Raw genomic sequence first — 24,514 nt, 5'->3', positions numbered from 1 at the left:
GCAAACGCACACAGACACATACCTGTATGTGTGACTTCAAGTGTGATTGTGTGTGTGTGTGTGTGTGTACTCCCCACATTTGTGCTAAAACTGCAAAATGGCAAATAAAAATAGGAAGACAATGGCGAAAAAGCTGGAATAATTGCTGCAAATGCTGGTAAATCGCTTGGTAAGCAGCACACAGCGCGCAAGTAACGGTAAAATAGCTCAAAGCACACATGTGCGGCGTCGCGGCAGCCTAATTAAGTAATTCACTCCAAGAAGCTTAATAGCGGATTTGACTGCAGACAAATGTGGGTGTTTGATTTGATTAATTAGCCGACTGCAGAATGCGAATCGCAAGCGACGATAAAAGAAGGTGGCTACTCCCAGCTCTAGAGCGCGCAAAGTTCTTTGGCTCGATTGGTATTTGGTTGCATGATAAATTAGAGGGTTTACTTCAAATTGTGGTACTCACATGTGCACAGTTAAGCTGATTTTCAAGCGATTTTGATTAAATGTGAACTATTTTTTATTATTATTTTTTGTTTGATGGGTTGGTAATGTTGCATAGGAAAGGTTAAGATATATTTGTTTGGAAAAATTATTATTTTTTTTATTAAAAGAAAATGTTTTTGTAAACTATTAAAATGAATTCAAGTCTTGACTTTTGCCTTTAAAAATAACTTGTATTTTCAATTTTTCATTCTTTCACAAAAGTTAAACTGAACTAAATGCAAAACAAAACTTGGTAGCATTGAAGATAACGGGTGTACCATTTTTATGAGGTATCCGCATACTCTTTTGTACGAATTCAATTTGAAAACTTTGTAGTTTTTTTTTAAATGACAGGAAAGCAACGCGCAAAGATGGCGAGTAAAGGGATGGCACATCGAAGATAGTTATAATTTTTTTTAAATTGGGTATTTGAAAATGAATGTGATATAAAGGGTGATGCAAGTAGAAGTACTTTTTTAATAACCTTTTTTTGACAGATCATCCGTTAGTCTTGTCAAGCTGTCATCTTAGTTTTGCTCAGTATTGTCTTTTTTGACATCAAAGGCATCGTCCACCATGAATTTGTTCTTCCTGGACACCAAGTTTTACGTGGAAGTGCTCAAGAGACTCACACGAAGGGTCAATCGGGTCCGACAAGACATCACAACCGATTGGTAGTTGCATCACGACAACGCTCCGGATAAATCGACTTTCTTGTGGACAGCTATCTAAGCAAGGCCGGCATCCCAACGCTTCCGCAGCCGCCCTACAACCCAGATGTGGCCCTCCTCTGACTTTCTTGTTTCCTTGCCTGAAAGGCCGATAAAAGGCAAGCACTTTGAGACGACAAGCAGCATGCACCTGGGCTCTCAAGGCTATGTATTTCGCACAATGCCTTCCGTGACGCCTTCAGGAGCCTATTTTGAAAGTTTAAAAAGAATTTTAACGATTGATTCAATAAATTCTTTTAAATCGATTCAGTCCTATTACTCTCCGGATAAACCCTGTATGTAAAGCACTTTGAGACGACATCTAGCATGCACCTGGGCTCTCAAGGCTATGTATTTCGCACAATGCCTTCCGTGACGCCTTCAGGAGCCTATTTGAAAGTTCATAAAGAATTTTAACGATTGATTCAATAATTTTTTTTAAATCGATTCAGTCCTATTACTCTCCGGGCAAACCCCGTATATAATGTCCGGTGTCTATACGGGCAATCCGCTTCAATTCAGGCCTTTCAGCAAGACATGACGCTTGTCATTCGTCAGTTACCAGTCGAATTGCTTAAACGAATCATCGAAAATTAGACTCAATGGATGGATCATCTGAGATGTAGCCGCGGACAACATTTGAAAGAGATAATCTTCAAAAAATAAACACCAAACAATGTTCTTTCGAACGATAATAAGCATTCTCCTTTAAATTTGAAAATTTATTCGGAATTATCATGTGGTACTAAAAACTTTCCAAAAACTTAGTTTTGTAACTCAAACATTTTTTTACAAACCTTTCATTTGACCATTGAAAATGGAAAGGTTTATTTCGTTAGATGGATATTTAAAGCAGTTCAGTCCTTAAATACTCGCCAGTGTAGTTCTATTTTGTCCTTTTTTTCTCTTTGTTGTTCACACATACATACGACCTTTGGTCACTAAAAGCTTAAATATTTTTTATTTAAAATTTTGAATATCTTTGTTTGCTTTTGTTCTTATTGTTCGTGCGAAAATGCTATTTTAGGCAACTTTTACAGAAACTAAATGATTTTCTCCCAAAAAAAAAATTTATTAAAATTCTTTCAGTGTGGTGTCATGAATTATCTGTGGAATATCACACCTTACTGGGAGCCACAGTGCGTAACAAAAGTGTCGTTAATTATGTAAATTGAGGCATAAAATCATAATATTAGCAAACACGTGTATAACAAATAAATAATTACATACATACATATGTACATATAAACATCATAGTCATGGTGTAGGCATAAATAGGTGCTGTGAGTATTAAACAGAAGCGAAATAAATTTGCATATACATACATATATATGTATATATGAGCTTCAACTAACTATTATATATACGTATATGTATAAGTATGTATGTATGTATGTAAATATAAAATACATTTTCAGCCCATCGACAGCCAGCACAGCACACGCTCTGCTTCTTACTTGTGCACCAAAGCGTCGCTCGCTGAAATTCAGTTTGCTGGAAATTAGTTTAATAAAGGATATGACCAGACTAACGCCTGTCTAAATGTACGCATAATAATAACGAAGATGAGCATGGCGATAGACACTTCGTAGGAAAGTGCACAGCTGTGCGAAATTAATGAGACAGATATCAATGAAGGCGCCTAAATGCCAGCGAGGAAAGTGTCTTGCTTCACAAGTTTTCGCATATGATTAAGTGTGAATGATAAGAAACATAAGGAAGATGTGAAGAAGCATAAAAAATATGCATTAGTAAAGCAGTGAATGATAAGTAGAAAACTATGAATGCATTGTAGAAAATAATTCATTAATGTAAACAGTGTATTTTGAGTTCTGATGCCGAAAATAGCAATTTAACAATATACTTATTCACGAAAAGGCATTTTGAAAATATGGAAAAATATTTGGAAGAATTTTTAATTTAAACATTAGTCACGGCAAAAAATGCTAGTTTTTAGCAGGTCGTAAAGACAAAAAATTACGATAAAAGTATCGAAAACAAAATTTTATATTGCATATATGTACATATATATTTAAGCCTTTGGTGTTCAAAAAACAGCTTTGAAAGATTTTAAAACATTTTAAATCCAAATTACAGACCAGTCGAGCAGCCTTTGCAAACGGTAAAAATATGAAGAAATTCACAGTAGCTTGAAACCCTTTAAAAACGAGTGATAAAGTAACCCAAACGAATAAGAAAAGAGTTTACGAGCAAACTAAGATCGAGTAGAGGACGAGGAGGTGTATGGTTTAATGTTAAGGATTTAAATTGGTTTAGCTGGATGTCCGACAAACCATGAGTCCTATAGAAAAAATATATACGACGAACTTTTAGATAATAGAAAGATCTACAACCTTTGCATGAACAAATTTTTCCCATGAACTCAAAATTTATTGGAAAAATTTATATTTTTAACCATTGCGAAAAAAATATCTTTTACGAAATTTGATGCGAACTAAGATTTTGATTTATAAAAAATTAATTTATTTGTCGATTCCATCGACATGAGCTACGTTCCACGATTTAGATGATATAATATTTCAGTTTCTGTCTTTTTCATATGAGAAATCAAACAATAATTATTTTATATGACACGCGCTTAACAATAATCACATCTAAATAGTTTTCGATACTACAATTTTGTGCCGCCAAGCAAGCGACAACACGCATTACAGGTAACTCATACGCCATGTCATCTCACACAACTTAATAAATATTCTCATGTAATACAGTTAAAACTATTATAGTACTTCCCGCGTATAATTAAAACGTCTGCAAGATATTTTGTAGACAACAGGATTACAACAATTTTCCTGCCAACACTTTTGCCAGGCTACCTGCTTATTATTACGGAGTAATTACGGACACACGCGTCAGAAAGTATTTTAATGCGAAATTCGTGTGGAAAGCGCTTGCTGCCTCAATTTGTTTGCTGTGGCAGTGCGTATTGTCTGCAGGTTGATGTTTTATTAAAGTTCATTAAATATTCATAACAAGAGAGAGCGCCCGGTATTCATTCCGTTATGCCTAAAAGCGCGCAGGCAAAAGTTAAGCAGGCGAAAAGGAGCAAAACAGTTTGAATGGATAAATGATAATAAAGGATTTTTTTTTGTTTTTATGTTAAGGTGAATCTGAGAAGGTAAAAATATGTAAATTTGAAAAATTAAAACAAAAAAAAACGTTAACTTCGGCTGCACATAATACCCTTCACAAATACAAAAAAAAACTTTCAACTTTGATAGTGATACAATCTGAACAATTTCTAAGGAAATTGCACCGTTGTCATAGACAATCACCAATGACAGATTTGGTAAAGATATCTCATCAAATGAAAAAGTTTTCCTTACCAGTTTCCCAAAATATAGTTGTCCTGGTGCCGAAACTTTCAATATGTTGGCAAAGGCCTTTAGTGATAAATTTTTGTCGTGAGCAAGTGTTTTTGATTGGTACAAATTATTCAAAGAGGGTCGAGAACATGTTGACGACAAAACCACATCCAGGACTGTCTTCAATATTAACTGCTGATTAATACGTCATTAAAATTAAAGAATTGGTACTTGAAAAGCGACGCTTAATAGTCAGAGATATTACTGGCATCGTTGGCATATCGGAAGGATCAGTGAAAACTATTTTGAAAGATCATTTGGGCCTAAGAAAAGTTAAAGCATGATTTGTTCCAAAAATAACTAAATTTTTTCGAAAAACAGCGTCGCATTAACGTCTGTCAAACAATGTTTTCCGGCAACCACGTTATCGTGAAATGCATTATTACTGGCCATAAGTCTTGGTTCTATGCCTACGACCCGAAAACAGACGATCAATCCGCCGAATATCGTTGCAAACGTGTGCCAAAGCCGAAAAAATACGTCAAAGCAAGTCAAAAATCGAGGTTATATTGACAGTTTTCTTCGATTATTGGGGTGTGGTACACTCCGAATTTCTTCCGACCGGCCAAACTGTCAACAAAGAATACTATTGGAGTGTTATGCGTCGTTTCCGCGAAACTATTCTTAAAAAGAAGCCGGAATTAGGGGTCGACAGCTCTTGGTTTTTGCATGACGATATTGCGCCGTCACATACTACATTGATTCTTCGTGAGTTTTTCGCCAAATTTTCAACCAATATCGTGTCGCAACAACCGTACCCTGATTTAGCTTCTTGTGACTTCTGGCTGATTAGCAAACTCAAATAATCGCTCTCTGGAAATCGTTTTGACTCAATTCAAGACATTAAACGTGAATCGCTACGCACATTAAAGTCTATTCCGGAAATTGACTTTTCCGAGGATTAGAAAAATTGTTGGCATAACTGTATTGGGGCCATGGGGGATCACTTTGAGAGGAACGACACAGATTAGAAGAATACATGAGTTAAGAGTTTCAAAATTATTAACAAAGTCTTACTATTTTTTTACCATATTTCCACATAATAGTTTAAAGTGCCTCCGACGCTTCCTTTTTTGGGTAATAAACTTACCCAAACTTAAACTTATCAGGTGATAATAACTGTATATGTGTGTTAGCATGCACGGAAATATCCTAATAGCGTGTCCTGTTGAACATTTTTAGTTATCAAATATGTAGTAGAGATAAAAAACAATAGAAAAGTAAATTTTCGGTAAAAATTTCCATTTTTTAACGGCATTTGCTTTTGTTAGTTGAAGAAAGTTTTCACTATATTTTACTGCTTATAGCTCACTAAATAGCAAATACACCTACAAAAAATATTGCTTCACGTCTGCATATTTCTTGGTATGAGTGTGTGTGCTCCAAGAAGTTATTAGCACTGGCATAAAGCACGTTTGAAACAAACTAATAACATGTGTAATTTATACTGACAAATATTTTATGATTGTGGCGGCCATTAATACTTGCCACAAGCCCAGCACGCCTACCTCCAAATGTACATATCAAACCAAAAAAGCTAAGTTGACACTACTCACAGCTGTATACACTGATTATGGCACATAAATAAGTAAATATATATATAATATATAGAGTGTATTTTATATAAAAAGCGTTTTGCGTGTCTGCGGCTTAGCTAATAAACGACGCATCGCGCTACTTTCGCTCGATGCCATTGCATGCTTCCTATTCTTGTGCTACTCTCTTACATACAGTCCTTTTATGCGTCTGTCCGCCGCCATGCCTGATGACTATGTATGTGGCACAAGCATTTCGTTTACACCTGTAATTACATACAAACACATACTTATACACACAAGCAAAAGCACAGTTTTACTCCCCAGCTGATTAATGCGTTGTTGGCACAAGAAAATGAACAAACACACACACACTTACAGTGCTAAATAGTTGTATATAGTTGTGCTCGCTTTTAAACATTTTCAACGCACTGCTTGCTAAACGATTATATTTAAATATATCTATGCATACATATATAATCCATTTAATATTATTATATATGTATATATATATGTGAGCACAGCTATACAAAGCGAACATCAAAAATTTCAATTTCAGCCTCCTCTTTCGTCTTATTCGCTTCCATTGCTACATTACTGTTGTTGTATACATTTGTTTGCCTTCATATTTTCATTGCTTCCTTTTATGTATATGTATATGTATAGTATATACATATGTATATCAGCGCACAAATACTCCTACACACGCGTTTCGTACACATATACAAATTTTCTTATACACTTGTCACATTTTTGCCTTTTTTCTTGTTGTTGTTGTTATTATTTCATTTTACATTCTTTCTGCTGCTTGTGCATAGGCTGTGTTGTGGCCAGCATGGAAGCAGTACTGACGCGGGCGCAACTAGCTCGTCGGCTGCCGTTTGTACCGTTTGTATTGAATGTTTCGCGGATACTGAATTCCGTTGCATGCCCCATTCGTTGTGGCACGGCGTTGCGTTGATAGCGCAGGACATGCAAAGGAATGTGTATTGTGTGTGGTGTCGACCGCATGCGCTGCACTTGAGTGAAAGTTCAATCCATTTGAGTGTAAGCTTCGTGCCTTGGTGGTGTGTAGTTTAGGGTGGCGTGTGCTTTATACCCATGCCACAGCGCAATTGATTAATCAATGCTTTCCGGTATTGGGTGTTACGTGCATTTGATTTATTTATTTATTGGCATTTTTTTATTAGCTGGAATCTTAGTTGGAGTTTGGCTTTGCCAAGAATATTTCAAAAAGAAAAGAAGAAAACGAAACCACTCATCCGCCCTGTTGACTCCTAACAGTAATAGAAATTTTATACATCTAATAAAGATATTGAGAAAAATTTGAGCTTTTTATGCAAAATAGCACAGCAGCAGCAAATTTCTTGCTAAAATAATCTAAATATTAGACTGTTTTAGTATATTTGTAGTAGCTGGTAGCACAAAATATGCTTAAACTTACTTTAAATATCACTCAGCAGATTTTTTTGAATCTCACATAGTATGTGTTATTTGCTCGTTGCCAAAGTTGATAAGCGATGAAGCTCTCTTTTGGTTGAGACATTGTTACATCCTCAAAAAGTCACTGTTAGATGTGCTCTGTGGGCAGAGGGAATCATTGGTTCATAGTTCTTCAAAAATGAAGCCGATCGTAGTATTAAAGTGAAAAGGGCTATAGAGATTAATGACTTCATCATGCCTGAATTAAAGGCTGTTAATATGAATGACTTTTCAGTGCAAATTGTCAAATTTAAGAATTTTATCCCTAGACTGGCTTAAATATAAAGTAAAGAGAATACCAAGTTAGGCATTATGCATTCATGATTCCCACAAGGATAACCAAGTGAACCAGAACAAGTAAGGAAGGGCCAAGCTTGGGTGAAACCGAACATTTTATACTCTTGCAACTTGCAAGAATCAAATCCAGGGAAATTCTTTAAGGTGTAAAACCAATCATATGGAGTAAAGTCAGCCGTATATTCGAAAATCCGGATATTAGTTATATAGGGGCTAGGCCAAGTTTTCGCTCAAATTTATCTATTTTAGGCACAAAGATGCATTCTTATGAATAAAACACGCGCTCTTATTTTCATTGCGATAACTCACATATTAGCCGATATATGCGGTACAAAGTCACCCGGAAGTTCGAAAATCTTTATATTAAGTATATGAGGGCTAAGGGATGCATTGAGCCGATTCATCATTTTTGACATACAGACATATCGTTATCGAAAGATTATCCCTGGACTTCAATTATATATCGCACACATTCACCGATATTTTCGATCAAAAGTCAATTATAGGTACTGAGGTCCCAATATTCGGTACCTAGGGGCTTGACGAGTTATGATTGGATTTGAACAATTTTTGTTCATAAGGTAGCATACACTAAAGGTATTATTCGCGCAAAGTTTCATCCCGTGAACGACTCAAGGGGAATTTAAAATTGTGCTATATGGGAAGTAGGCGTGGTTGTTGTCTTATTTCGTGCATTTTCACAATGTGACATTGGAAGGTAACAGGGAAGCCATATACTAAATTTTGTCAAAATCAGTTTGTCGGGTCCCGGGATATGGGATTTCACGGTAACACGACCATCGTCCAATTTTCACACCGGCTACCATAAAGCTCTGTCATACCATGTCGAAAGTAAAATTTAACGTCTTGGCTTATTTAGTTATTAATTTATTGCAGTTTTAGTAGTTTTGAACAGTACCGTTATATGAAGAGTGAGCGAGGTTATCCTCCGATTTCATCCGTTTTCACACTGTCAGTAGAAGGTGGTTGTTGTAGCTTAAGGGGTTTAGAAGATATGTACCTTAAACTTGTTAGAGGGCGGGGCCACGCCCACTTTAAAAAAAAATTTCCACACGGCTGGCCCTCGCTTCATTTCCAGCTTCATATCGTAATTGAGTGCTTAGTTATGGCACTTTTTGTGTTTTCGGTTAGTGGCGATTTGTGGGCTTGGCAGTGGTCCGATTACGACCATCTACGAACTCGAATTTTTATGAGATATCTCAATTTTTGCTCAAGTTACAGCTTGGACGAGCAGACAGTCAACCGGATTTCAATTTTTCCCGTCATCCATAATCATTTATATATATATATATAACCCTATATATAACCCTATATCTATCTCGCTTAGTTTTAGGTGAAACGTACAACTGTTAGGTGAACAAACTATAATGCTCTGTAGCAACTGGTTGGAAGAGTATAAAAGAAGCGAGATAAATAGTATCATTCGATCTGCGTTGAAATGCTTTCCGCCATAATGCGGCAGAGAGTTTAACGCATAAATGGGAGACTCGATATGTATCGTAATGTATGTATATGATTCTAATCGAAACCCGAAACGGAGCATAGAGTCATATGTAATTTCAATAGGAGATAGCTAAAAGAATTTCGTCCTTGCAACGTTCCTGGACTAAGAAGTAGTGGCAATTAATTTCCAAGACACAGCAACTGACCTGAATCGGGAAGCAGCATAAGATTATTGGCTTATTAATAGCGTGGCGTAACCGCTGAACCCTTCCATAGCAATGTCATGTTACAGTCAATCAGTCAACCAAACAGGCTGCTTAAAGTCGAACCAAGAATACAAAAATTTTATATTTAGGAAACCAGAGCAGTTCATTTTTATGAAGTAGTATTCTTGATATCCATATATATTCTTACTTATTTCTCTGCCAGAAGACTCTTGTCTGCCACTTCAACATCAAGCAACTAATTTTTGGCATATTAATTCGTTAAGAGCTGCGTTATCAGAGCTTTAATGCCAAAAATCCGCTTATTAGAGCTGCTTCCCAGAAAGAATTTTATGATTCAATTAAAAGTAAAGAAAATTAAAGTTTACTCGCACGAAGCTTTAACGAAGTGAAACATTAAATTCCATTTGCCAAGTGGAGAGCAAATATAACCAAAGCTTCTAGAAAAGCTTGCACACAAGGCAAGCAGAAGACTTTATATAAAAACGCTCAAGCTCTCTGCGAAATAAGCGCTCAAGGTGTCAGAAGTGCTCAAGCATACAAACACACATATAGTTATGCTTGAGTTTGAAATTGCTTATATGAAAATAATGGCTGAGACTTTTTATATGCTGAACGCTTTCGTTGCTGCCACATATTGATATAATAAAGGGTAAACACAAAACGAAAACAAAAACGCAAAAGGTAAGCATAACAATGACAACAACAACAACGCATTATGCCAAATGTTTGTTGTGAGTAAAATGTTGCATGCAAACCAGCAGCATACTGAAGAGAACAGAGTAAAAAGGAGGAAAGCAAAGTTATGCGGGGCTGAGTGGCTTGGATATCAAGTGTTGGTATGTAAATATGTATGTATATAGGCACATTACTATGCATATATATATGTATATGTGTGTATATATATTTGTATGTGTTTTGCTACAAATTGGCATTGTGCAACAGCAAAAACACCGGCAATCGGCGAATTTCATTGGCCAAGGTAAACAAGGCAACGCGAGCAAACATTAGCAAAGGCTCAAAGCAGCCAGCAAAAACGACAATAGCAACAACAAGCATTATAAAGCTTGCACAAATGACAACAAAAGCATCACTTTCATACAAAAATTAAAATTTATTTTGACGGCAGACTTGCGGGCAGCACTTTATAACGCGCTGCCGCCGCTGAGAGACTGAAAATAAAGCGCGGAAGGAGTGGACGAAAAAATGCGAATGTAACAAAAGCGATTGGCGAAGGGAGGAGGAAGCAGCAGCGAAATGCGAAATTAAATTCTGAAAACTTTGCTGATTACCTGCGCGCTGCCGCCGTGCGCACCGCCTGCTCCGATGTTGCAACAACACACCTTATGTTAATATACGATTATAGAGCATGGCGATGCTGTAGTCACTGTTATGTTGTTGTTATTGTGTTTCGTTGAACAATTCTTGGTTTTATTCTTCGTTGTTGTAGTCACTTCTCGCATTTCAACAGCAACGGCTGATAACAGAGGAAGTTGACCAGCGCTGCGTTGGTTGGCAACTGCGCTGCTAGCAGAGCGTGAAGGCTGCGCACCTTGAGTTGAGAGATGCGTAATTAAAGTATTGAATTGATTAAATGGCATTGAGCGGTTTTTTGCAATTTCCTGGTCGATGCGCGTAGTCGCAAACAGTATGAGTGAGAGAGAGGCAGAGTGGAAAGAGGTGAGGAAACTGAAAAAGCAGAAGGAAACAAGCAGAGATAATGTAAGGATATTTTTTCCCAGCAGCATTATGAGTTTCCTGCATATATGTATATTTTCCACTAATAAATAGCGTTTGTAAAAATATGCGCCGCTGCCTTGCTACAAAGCCACAGTTGCGTCAATAAGAACGAAATGCTAAAAAGTTAGCAAAGTAGGTATAGAGTAAGACATAAGTTAGCAAACGTCTTCGGAATTAGCAAAGTTCGTTTGACCCACAAAAGGTGCGCTGAAAGCGACTGACTTCGTTTGCAGTGAAAGTAATTGGTTCAATATATATTTATAAGCAGAGACTTTAATGCGACGTTTGCGGTAGTAACTAAGAAATGTGCAAAATATATAAAACAAAATTGAATTTCCTTTCCAATTAAACTTTTGATAAACTTACCACTAATCAGCTCGGAAAAAAGCACACAATTGAATATCAAACGAACATTGCGGCCCTTTCCTTAGCCGTGCTGTCAAATTGGTTACCGTTAAAGCCGCTGCTGCTGAAAAGGCGAAAGTTTTTGATGGGTAATTTCCAAAAGAAGCTGTAAAAAGAGAAAAAATAAATATAAATTAAAAATTAATTGAAATAAGTAAATATAATTGTATTCTTTTTTACTGTTTCGATTTTTTTTAAATACTAAAAATTGAAATTTAAGGACATATGTAAATAGTTCCAGAAATAGACATGTCTATAACGAAGACATTTTAAATTTTTAGGTAAATCGGTCCATTAGAACCTGAGAAATTATGGAAATCGTTTTAAATAAGACACTTGCGAGAAAAATGTGTTTAAATATTCGCGAACTGATCAAACTAATTTGGATGCGAAAATACTGATATTTCTGAAAATTATTTGAAATTTGAAAATTCTCTTGTAGACATATTCGTGTTTTCCCCACTTTAACAGAACAGTTTTCCGAGCGATTTTTCAATATTATTGATAATTTTACTTAAACAAATTTTACTAAAAAAAATAGCTTTTTTACAGGTCCATGCAATTTAAGTTCGCAAGTTCGAAATTTCGGGGAAAAAATTATTGTAAGGCTAAAAGGCATACCTTCGAGTCTTATGCAGGTTAAGATGCCGATATTTGTTTTAGATAACGGTAATTCTTGGAAACACCATCCCTTATAGCGGTCTTATTAATCTTAGCCATCCGAAATATTGGCCCACTAGCCACCATTTTGTATTAAAATGTCTCCATATTTTATACATAATCGCAAACGTATTTAAAAAAGTTAAAAAAAAAAGAAATTTGCTCTTTTTTCCATACTACCAGAATTAATTGCCAAAGCTATATCTGTTATGAGGGCTATACACTAGCGCTAACCACTTGAGAGTTTATAAACAGTTTCAATTTTCATAAAATCGGTTTTTCCGGTGAATATTTTCGAGGTGACCAACATTACTCGAGAACAGCTATGCCGATTAGTCTAAAACTTTAACACGAACTTCCTAAATATATTTTTCAGTAGTTTATCGAGGATTTTTTCTCACCTATAAATATTTTTTTAACAGTTTAAGCTCGAATTTTTTTCAAAAATATACTTTTTTTAGAAACTGGCATTTTGTGAAAAAAACAATATTTTCCTTATTATTTCGATTAATTATTGGATTTAACACTACTTTAACGAAAACTGTTTGGTCATTTAATTTCAGAGAATCTAGTACAGAGATATAGTGTCCACCGTAAAACGTCATTTATGAGAAGAACTCCCGGAAATCAGCTGTAGTTCCTTTCCTATTAAATATTTTTACTAATACTAAGTCTTAAAATAAAGTTAAAAAATACCGTAATATATGAAAACATTTTTTGATCAATAAATTTTAAAGTTTTCTTAGAAAAAAATTTGGAAAATTCGCTTTTTTCCGGCCTTCTTATGGTATATAACTCCTTAATAATGACCTGAAAGCAAGGAGCAAGAGAAGTTCTACAAAAATTTTACAAAATTCAAAAATTTTTCACACAACTCTCAAATTCCAAATCTCTTAAAATCGATCTATTTCGCTATTATACATATATGTGAATTCCGAAATTCTCTCTAATAAAATTCTTCCATTTACCCCTTGTATAGTGAACTCTTTACTTTCCAAGATTTACAAACTGTAAATACATGATATATTCCTTAAACATGCAAAGCAATGAGAATACACGCGCATAATCAACAACAACAATATGTACATATTCACAAACACACACGCACTTGCAGCCACAAGAAATACCATTAACACGCGCTAAATCGCCACGCGGGGCAAACAAAGCGACCCAACGAAATGCGGAGAGACGAAATTGCACTCGTTCTATTATTATAAACACGTACAAAAACAAAAGCAAAAACATTGCAGAGTAAACAAGAAACGGATCAAAATAAATGCAAACCGCCGCAGCAAATATACTACAATAAGCAGCACACACGCGCACAAACATATAGACGTACTCGCAAATTCATTTGACCATTCGCTGCTGCGAAGCTAAAAACAAAAAAACAAACAAATATGCAAAGCCAAAATTGGCCAAACAAGTCACGTGCTGCACGACGCTACACAAAAACACATATATGTATACATATATAGTGCGTATACTCAGCACGAAATGCTAATTGCCATCGGTTCGCGACATTTTTAATAGTGGCGAATCAAACAAGCAACTGGTATAAATCAAGTACACAAGAGGATGTAGAATGGAGAGAGCTTACACCACTTTATTGAGGTATCCAAGAACTTCCTACGATTCGCTAAATATTAAAGAGTAGCGAATCGAACAAACAACTGGTATAATTTAGAAAGCATGGCATATTGAAATATAGATAGAATGGAGCGATATAGGAAGAGGTAATAAGGTGAGTTATCAGATATCTAAGCATTTTTTTTACCTTGTTTTATTTTCTGAATTTTTGTGCGTACTGAATAAAATAAGCAACTGGCATAAATTAGAAAAAAACTGGCATAAACAAATTAAGATGCTATAGAGAGTTATAGGCAGAGGTACTAATATGAGTTGTGAGATATCTAAGTACCTTCTTCAATTTTTTAAATTTTGGAGCATACGGAATGGAATAAAAAACTGGCATAAATTGGAAAGACTGGCATAAACACATTGATGAAAGAGGCGTAAAAACAATTAAAAATACATATAGTTTTTTCTAATTTCAATCTTTGGAGAGTACGGAATCGAACAAGCAACTGGTATAATTTAGAAAGCATGGCATAATCAAATAAAGATAGAACGGAGAGATATGGAAGAGGTAATAATATCAGTTTTCGGATATCTAAGAATTTTATTTAATTTTTTTAAATTTCGGAGCACAAGGAATGGAATAAAAAACTGGCATAAATTAAAAAGGCTGGCATAATCAAATAAAGATAGAATAGAGAGATATAGGAAGAGCTAATAATATGAGTTATCAGATATCCGAGTATTTTCCTTAATTTTTTTTTAATTTTGGAGCGACTTAATGGAATAAACAACTGGCATAAATTAAAAAGGCTAGCATAATCAAATACAGATAGAATAGAGAGATATAGGAAGAGGTAATAATATGAGTTATCAGATATTCGAGTATTTTCTTTAATTTTTTTTAAATTTTGGAGCGACTTAATGGAACAAACAACTGGCATAAATGTAAGAGACTGGCATAAACACATTAATGATGGAGGTGTAACCACAGTTAAGCATATCTATAGTTTTTTTTCCAAATTTTAAATTTTTGGAGAGTAAGGAATAGAACAAACATGTGGTATAAATGCCATTGACTTGTCAATAACTTTGCTATAAAGTTCACTTTTCCCACGGGGATATTTCATTTAATTATTTTCTTTGTTTGAATGTCTACATCTACAGTATATATGTATGTATGATTACATGGGTATGTCCATAAGAATTTCTGTTGCGTTGCCAACTCGCACTTGAAGCGAAAATAATTGTGTGTCTACACGGATTACGTGGATAAACCCACAATGGAATGTACGAGCTAAAAACGAAAAATGTCGAACACGATGTGTGTACGCGAAATAAGCAGCTTAAGGGAAATTCATACCTTAAGGCATATTATAATAATGTTTTAATTTAAGATATTCATTAAATATTTAAATCATGGCATTCATTTTTCATTCACACATTGCTGGAATTGCAATTGGGAGTAATCGACAAAACCGCTGCTTAATTTGAAGAAGGTCGGATCGTCTAAAATGGTTTACCAAATAAATTTTCGGAGATTTTTTGTGAAAATTATATATTTTTCATTTATCAAAATATCTCTCAATATACCAAGCTTCCAATTGTACACATATGTATAAGTTAGCGGAACAAAAAATTCGCTAGGTGACCCCAACACCGTACTCTAATGCCAATTCTCGACGCTTGTTGCACACAATGCCGCGAGTTATTGTTTGTTGGCGACTATATTGTGATGGTGTTGTTAAAAGGCTAGCTACGAAAGTGCATGGAAAACATATTTATATTTATTTTATCTTTCCTTTTCCATTTCTCTTTTTATCACCCAAACGAAATTGACTTTGCAGCAAGGCAATCGTCTAGGCGCTATTGTTGGATTTAGATTACCTGTTGTGTGCCAGACAGCAAGTCAATGAACGTTAATGCATTTGCGGCCTTCATTGTTGTTGTTGTCACCAACAACAAACGCCAATTGGCTTTCCCGAGGACAATTTATGATTGCGCCAAGCCGGAGAGTGCAGAGTAATTTGCATGCAAAAGCGAAATGCCAATTTGGTGGACTAAACTGACGGTCTAGGCTTGGATGTATATAATAGTATATGTATATATGATGTGTATGTCTGTTTATATGTATGTGTGTTGGAAATTCAAGTGAGCGCTTAGAATGAAAGTAGACTGACCGAAAATAAGCACACAAGGAAGTTGCGACCGAAACAAATATATTTCGCTATATACATAAATGATTTGGAGAAGTAAGCAACAGTCTACGCGAGGCGACAAGCTAATTTAGCTGTTATTTGTTGGGTCGCATTGGGCCCTATGTCAAAAGTGAGTACTTAGCATATTATTTGCAAGCTTTGTTCATTATGTGAAAATGTATGGGTTTGTGTTGTCATGAAATTGAAAATATAAAAACAAGAATACACATGTGCGAGTATGTTAGGATTGTCTTTTATGTTTACAGTTTTAACAGTCATTAACTTTCTTAAACTCTACAGGGTGTATTAAGTTTGCAGCGAAGTTAGTAACACGTTGGAGAGCCCTTAAAGTATATAGCACACAAAAATGATCAAAGATACTGCCTCAGTTTTTGAGATATCGATCTGAATTTTTGTACACGTCATTTGCTCCTCAAGCCGCTGCTCATTTGACAAAACCGCGGATATTGAACCAATATAGCATATCACTGCCATACAAACTGATTGTTCGGAATCAAGTCTTTGTATGGACAACTTTTTCATTTGACAAGATATCTGCATAAAATTTTGCATATATTATTATCCAGGACAGCGTTGCAATCTGTAAGAAAAATTGTTATGATCATGCCAATATAGCATAGCTGAGTTTCTTGTATGGGAAACTTTTTCATTTGACATGGTATCTTCAAATGATTCCGCATAGATTTTCATCCAATACAACGCAACAATCTCCAAACAAATTGTTTAGATCGGTCAACTATAACTTTAAGTGGTAACTTGTGTTTATTGCTTTTTAACACATTCTAGTTTGTTAAGACACTAAGCGGCAGCTTCTGCTTTTAAGGACCACCCTTATGTACACATTTACTTACACAATCAATTACATAATTATTTCACGATAAAATATATTTCCTAAAAGCAATTAATTTGCAAAGTTCAGCACATAAGATATATGTATATGAAGCTGCTGTTATCGCAGATACTCAATTTATTCAAATAATAGCTGAAATTGACAGCAAAATCTGCAGCATTACTCAAACATAATTTATTTATAATAATTTATATGCTTAATTCTAATTAATACTTGCTAAATGGATGTATATTAAGTACTTATGTGACACTTTGAACCGCTAAGTGCGGTACTCCATTAACTAAAACTCAAACAATTGCTTGGCGGACACGCCTTTGCGAAACGAATACATGTGCATTAATCAAATCAGTACTGTCTTAAAACAAATTGTTACTAAATTTATGGCGATTACTATGTAATTAAACTGTAATAATGGCACTTACAGCAGTGGCTCTTTGCAAGAAGCAGCACTTGTATGTATGTATGTGTGTGAGGGAAAATATTTGCAATGTCGAACACAATATGGTTGGCTTACACTTATTAGATTGCATGTGTGTGTGTGTTTGAGTATTAGTGTTTCATAAATAACATAATTGTCAATTCCACTTCAATAAGCCTGTTCGTTGCAACAAAGCATACTTCAATGCTCTAAATATTGCAGGATTACATGAAAGTATTTGCTTAAGCATCGTTGTGCACAAAGTTCCTGGTAACAAATATACAACAACATGTATATATATGTGTGAAATCGATATATGTAAGTACTTGTGACGTAGTGCAAGTGTCAATTTAAACACTTATGAGTATTTAGGTGTGCATATCTGCCAGATTTACAGTAGTAATTCGAAATATATTCAATGTTGTTTAATAAAAATGGTCAAATGCATACGTAAGCCAACATGCCCAGTAGGGAAATACACTTGTAAAAGTTTTCGTCGATTTTAGTGCACTTTCATTTTTGGTTACATTCAAGGATTATCTTTGAGAGCAATAGACGGATTCAACACTGCAAAACCCTAAAAGGGGCCGATTAAATATATATGTATATAAAAAAATATAAATAAATTTGCCAAATCTGCTCTAGTGCCAGCACCTTATAGAACAGAGCTGCTGCTTTGAAAAATTTTATCGGTGAACAAATTTTAGTAAGAGATGTGAGAGACATACATATCTACTTTGTGATGTTGAAAAACAAAATAAAGTTTCGCTTTCTATTGATATCAGGAGAAAAAAAATATTTTTAATCAAAAAAAAATTAATGTTAGTTTTTTAGAAAGGCTGTTTTACCGCAAATTTCGCGAGAGAAAAAAATTTTTGCAAAAGTTAAAATTAAAAAACAAAAACTTGACTATTTGATTATTTCAACAAATAATTTAAGATTAAACGCATAAACCGAAAAGTTGTGACTCTTTTTATTACCTACAACTTGACCATTTTACCTTTTTTCCATCGGACTTAGTTTTTCCATTTTCTACTCTTAAATCTTTCATTGGGGAAGGGGGCCCTTTACGTGGCGAGTCCCAAACCCAGCGCACAACCCTATGTGGGGGTTGTTTCGCCTTCTCATTTTAGCCCGCCTTCGAACGGATGTTCTTAGGCTATTCAGAGGATACTTGGTCAAAGACCGGAAGTTGTGAGCTGCTTGAGCCATGTGTAAAAGAATCGTTTCTGGCCACCCCCAAGTGAATGGCGATCAGAGAACTTCCCTCACTTGCGTGAACTTCTACACATGACTCTATCCTCCAAAAAAAAAAATACTCTTGAATACTCGTATCACCTATTCACCTATCTCCATTCGTCCACCCGACCGCAGATCGCGCATATATTATTTCATTTTTGTTATATTCTATACCTTTCCTCTGAGTTTCATCCTATTATACGTATTATTTTGTTTTACTTAATTCTTGGGTTTCAGAAATTACTGACCCTGGTATAATAGATATGTATGTTAAGACGGCTTAGGTTTTCTTGCAAGGTACATGAAATACAAATGGTTTATCAAAGCAAAGCTACGCCTGCCCATATTTTCACACCATTCAGCAAATATTACACTCAGTATCTACAAGTCCAATTAAAAGTATAGATTATTTACGTTTAAATATCTGCTAAATGCTTTTGAATTGCTACAATTGTAAATTTTTAAATGCAAAACCATATATGAATATCAGTAATTTTTTTTTTAATAAAACGGCACACATTGGGATAAAAAAGCACTTGGAAATTTTAATAAAATTTCCCGGGCAAAAGGTATTTCAAAAAAATTTTGCTAAGCTGGTAGAACCGTCTTTAATTGCTATGCCAAATATGAGTGCAAGCTGTCAACCATGTTGTTTACAGCAGCATAAATATGTGACCTGGTCTACGAAAAGGGAGCTAACGTGCGAAAACTAGTTTTCTGGGAAACAGCTGTTAAAAATAAACAACTCGTTTCGTCAGTTTCTCGTTATCTCATTAATTGTTCTCCTTTCCAGAGGCTTCAAGGACGTCCAGTAAGTGTTGCTTTTGGTCGGAATATTATTATAGTTCGTAAGTTGCTAGTGCGGAACATTTAAAAATGTAACACTGAATAAGTGACGTTTACTCTAATACCGCGCATCTGACTGTTTTAGTTTTGTTTTCAACTGTTATGTGAAAAACTATAATACTCTCCTTAGCAACTTTGTTGCGAGAGTATAAACTTTTGTAAGCTGTTAGAACCGTCTGTTAATTATCGTATGCCATTTATGATGCAAATGTCAACCAGTTTGTTTATAGCAGCTGCTTAAGTCGGTATATCTCAGTAGTGACTAGCGATTTTTACTGGTGATAAATATATCGAACAAAGAATTTCTCTAAAATTTTGTATTTCTCACCAAGTTTCGTTGCGAATGTTGAAAAAGGCTTACGGTGATTCAGTTTTATCAAAACCACAAGCCTACGAGTGGCACAAAGCCTTCAAAGACGATCGAGAGATCACCTTCGACTTCTTCAACTGAGAGAGTGGTGGATATGGTGCTTGAAAATCGTCAGGCAAGTGTTAGAGAGATGGTTAGAGAGCTCGACAACTCTCGCGGGAACTTTCTAATGAGTTTTGTATATATTTTTAGTATGAAAAGCGATCTTGCTCGATTCGTCTCGATAAAGCTCAATTTTTTTTTTTTTTTTTTGAAAAAGAGAGAGAGTTAAACAGGTCTCTTTGGACAAGCTTGATCGTGCAAATACCGATCCAACATTCATGGAAAGCATTATAACTACCGTTGCAGAGAGTTACGAGTTTGACATGCAAGCAAATCAACAATCATCGGAATGGAGGGAAAAAACGAGCAGAAACCAAAAGAAAAAACACACTAAAGCCCCTAAAAATCAAGGTGGTGCTTAAGATTGATACATTAATACTTTGTGCCGGAGAGACAGACGGTCAGTAAGGAGTTTTATTTGGCCGTATTAAGACGTTTGCGTGAGAATATCTGTCGAAATCGGCCGGAAATGTGAAAGAACAATTCATGGATCTTGCACGATGATAATGCACTATCGCATCGAGCCACCATTGTGACCGTATTTAAAGCCAAAAACACAATGAATACTACCAACGATCAACCACAGTATTCACCAGATTCGGCGCCGTGTGATTTTTTCTTGTTCCCCAAACTAAAGAAGCTGAAGGAGGAGAGGGCTGGAAAAATCCTCAATTTATGTGTGTAAATGAGCAAAATTGCAATATCTGGATTGCGAAGATTCCTGTAGGCTATCTTGCAAACAAAAAAAAAAAACAAGTAACGGTTTGGTGCTATTTAAATGCTTAAAGCATTATTGTTCTACATTTTCACAAAACTGTAGATGTATAGCTAACATTGCTGTCGGGGGCAGACAGTGCCTTTTTGCTATAATTTTTAAATTTCAATGTCGATGTCAAGCATATAAGAGCTACGTTGTTCCAAAAACACGAATCTTAACGAAAAGTGGACCTGTCACGTACCTAGCGATACGTCAAATAAGTGGCCTCTTCTGATAAATCAGCTACCACTAACCAGATGGAACCCAAAAATTGGTTTTTAGTTGGTAATAAAATGAGTCATGCTTGCAAAATTGGTGCAAAATTTAATTCACATGTTGTCGGGATCCACTTCTACCAATTACGCCAATAAAAAGTTGATTATCATCGATCTATATCACTCTCTATTAGGGACCGATGATTCCATCAGTCCAAAAACCACACCAAACTGACAATTTCGATGAATATATATAATGTTTGTTAGTGAATAATTCGTGGATTTTCTTCGCACTTGGATATCATCCTATAGGAAAATACTGTAGTATGTGCACCACTAAAAAAATATATTAACAACTGCTGAGTATGTGTTTGAACAACCCCCCAGCTAATATACTGTATTACGGCCATAATAATGCTTGACGACATGCAGGACCAGCAGGCGTATAACATTTTTGAATTTAGTGTGTTAGTAAATAACCACATTTTAAGTTACCTTTACCCAAAACTGTTAACGTATGAAAATTTATGAGAATTTAGGCGCAAAGAGAAAAGAAGGAACACAATTTAAAATTGTTGTGTCAGCAAAAGTAAAGTTTAATAAAAAAAATGTCTCCTTATTTTTGTTGTAAAGAAAATCGTGTCGACCACAGTTATCATTAAGGCTAAAACAAGGAAAAACGTTAACTTCGGCTGCACCGAAGCTAATATACACTTCACAGGTGCATTTCTTTTAGTAACTATGTGTTCAGTTTGTATGGAAGCTATATGCTACAGCATTCCGATCTGAACAATTTTTTCGGAAATTATGTTATTACCTTAAGCAGTAATCTATGTCGAATTTCGAGCAGATATCACGTCAAATGTGAAAGTTTTCCATACAAGAACTTGATTCCGATCGTTCAGTTTGTATGGCAGCCATATGATATAGTAAGCGGATCTGAACAAGTTCTTCGTGTATTACATTATTATCTTAGAAAATAACATGTGCCAACTTTTGTAAAGATACATTGTCAAATGTGAAAGTTTTCCATAGAAGAACTTGATCCCGATCGTTCAGTTTGTATGGCAGCTATATGCTATAGTGAGCCGATCTGAACAATTTCTTTCGATATTACATAATTTCTGTGAACAATAACTCATACTAAATTTCGTGAAGATATATGATCAAATGAGGAAGTTTCCAATGCAAGCTTTTGATTCCGATCATTCAGCTTGTATGGCAGCTATGTGCTATAGTTAACCGATATGAACAATTTTTTCAGAGATTACATTGATGCTTTAGGAAATAATCTGCACCAAATTTGGTGAATATATCTTGTCAAATGCAAAAGTTTTCCATACAATAACTTGATTCCGATCATTCAGTTTGTATGGCAGCTATATGTAATAGTGGTCCGATATCGGCCGTTCCGACAAATGAGCAGCTTCTTGAAGAGAAAATGACGTTTGCAAAATTTCAAAACGATATCTTAAAAACTGAGGAACTAGTTCGTATATATACAAACAGACAGACGAACGGACAGACAGACAGACGGACATGGCTAAATCGACCAGCTCAACATACTGATCATTTATACATATACTTTATAGGGTCTCCGACGCTTTCTTCTGGGTGTTACAAACTTCGTGACAAACTTAATATACCCTGTTCAGGGTATAATATGATTTCTGCGGGCAAGTACACGGAAATTATAATTTGATTTTTTGTGAAGAATTTCATAGCAAACAAAAATTTTAAGATTTAAATATTTTATCATTTTTTTAGTAAATTAAAAATATTTACTTTTTACTAAATAATTCAACAATTCAATATTGAAACTAGAAATTCTATATTAATATAGAAAAAGTGTAATAATTTCCAAATGCAATAATTGATTAAAAAATAATTTCACTGCATTTAGCACAAAACCTGAACTTTCCCTACATATTTTACCAACAACGCCTGCAGCTATGCTACGATTTTCTGCTGCTTACTTTTTGCCAGGCGATAATTCTTTTCAATGTCAGCAGTAAAGCCGTAGGTAATGATTATTGCCAAGTCAATGGTTCGCATAATTGGCATTGGCAGTAACGTGCAATATGCGTAAATAACAGCACACACACACACACATAGGCGCACTTAACAATCACCGAAACTCTCTCAGGCGATTTGTCACTAATTGTCATTGCCAATATGCGTAAGCAAGCGCTCAAGAATGCATGTGCATATATACACACCCACACACACGCATACACTCATATACAAAAATCATGAGCTAGTGTGTGTCTGCTGCTGAGGCGTAAACCTGTTTTGTTGTTCGAAGGTGTGCAATATAGCAAAAGCAGTGGCCGTTGTTTACCACCAACCACGCTTTCCTTGCAGGCAGCAACGATGTGCGCGTGTGTGTGTATGTGTGAACACATTCAAATATTGTCGTGCTTGCGGCACACCACTGCTTATACGATAAATCACGTGACATATAGCAGTAGCACGGTCGTTGTCGGCAAATATGTGGCATAATTTCGGGCGGCAAAGCAAGCGCACAAAGGAAGTGCGGCGCGATAAGCACCATTTCAGCGTACATGTGTGTGCGTGTGTCGAAAGCAGCAGTTTCCAGCCGCAAGTAAGGCAGCAGCCGCCATATCGACCGGCAGTTAAGGTTACTGCCGCAAGGCAAGGCAGGCGCTGTGCGATAAACGAAGCGGATGGCGACACCACAAATCCAACAACAACAAATTCGTTGCAAAGCATCGTTGACACGGTTCACAAACATGTGGCAGCACTGGCTGTGTTGCATGCTATTTCTACCTTTATGGTGGTTGTGCAATTTTTTCTTGTGGTTTGGCCATAGCCTTGCATCGCTATATCGTTATTGTTGGTGTTGGCTTTACACATAACGATAGTGTTCACCAAATTTTGCTGTCACTGTTCACCGGCAATTACACACATTGGTCCGTTAACAATTTCGTCCAAAGGAATTCGAATCAATGCATACAACAAGCGCTCGTGTCTTCCAAATATCTATGTGTGTGTGTATGTTTGAGCACATATATGTAGGTATGTCAGAATGCACTTACACTTACGAGCGCAAGGGCGCATTGTCTAGAGATTTTCAGGCATAATTCATCCTCCATTGCACGTGAAATCGGCAGGCAATTGTTGCCGCCACCAACACTTAGACACACACTTGCTGCGAGCAATTTGCGTTAAGTTGATTTACATGATTTGCTGCACTTGAATTCAGCGCTTGTTAAGATTAATAGAATTGCCGCAGCTAAGTTGTGAAGCATATATGGAGGATATATGAAAGATATACGAGTATTCTATACTGGTCCGATATGAAAATTTTATTCGAAGATTTGACAATAAACCAGACGAAGTTTCGCGAAGATAACTCGTCAAATGAAAAAGTTTTCCGTACATGAACTTGATTTTGCTAGTATCACTGCGCCTAAATGTAGGCAATATTTCTTATTTTTGATCATTTGAAATTTGAAAATATTTTTTCTCAAAAAATCAATCGTTTACTTTGAGTTTGAAGTGAAACTAAAGGCAGCC

At 35.6% G+C, this 24,514-nt stretch overlaps 1 protein-coding gene across 1 annotated transcript in view; it reads right to left on the bottom strand.

The window, feature by feature from the left end:
• Positions 1-24,514, bottom strand: part of LOC120766586 (probable serine/threonine-protein kinase yakA) — a 250,698-nt gene that overhangs the window by 109,027 nt on the left and 117,157 nt on the right. The window contains exon 4 of the mRNA XM_040092186.1: positions 11,682-11,826. The gene's annotated coding sequence lies outside the window, so the exon portion shown is untranslated. The remainder of the gene's footprint in view (positions 1-11,681; positions 11,827-24,514) is intronic.

Source organism: Bactrocera tryoni, chromosome 1, assembly GCF_016617805.1.
Source record: "Bactrocera tryoni isolate S06 chromosome 1, CSIRO_BtryS06_freeze2, whole genome shotgun sequence".
Taxonomy (NCBI): domain Eukaryota; kingdom Metazoa; phylum Arthropoda; class Insecta; order Diptera; family Tephritidae; genus Bactrocera; species Bactrocera tryoni.
Note: the sequence above shows the minus strand (reverse complement) of the source record. Positions and strands in the feature narration are given on the sequence as shown.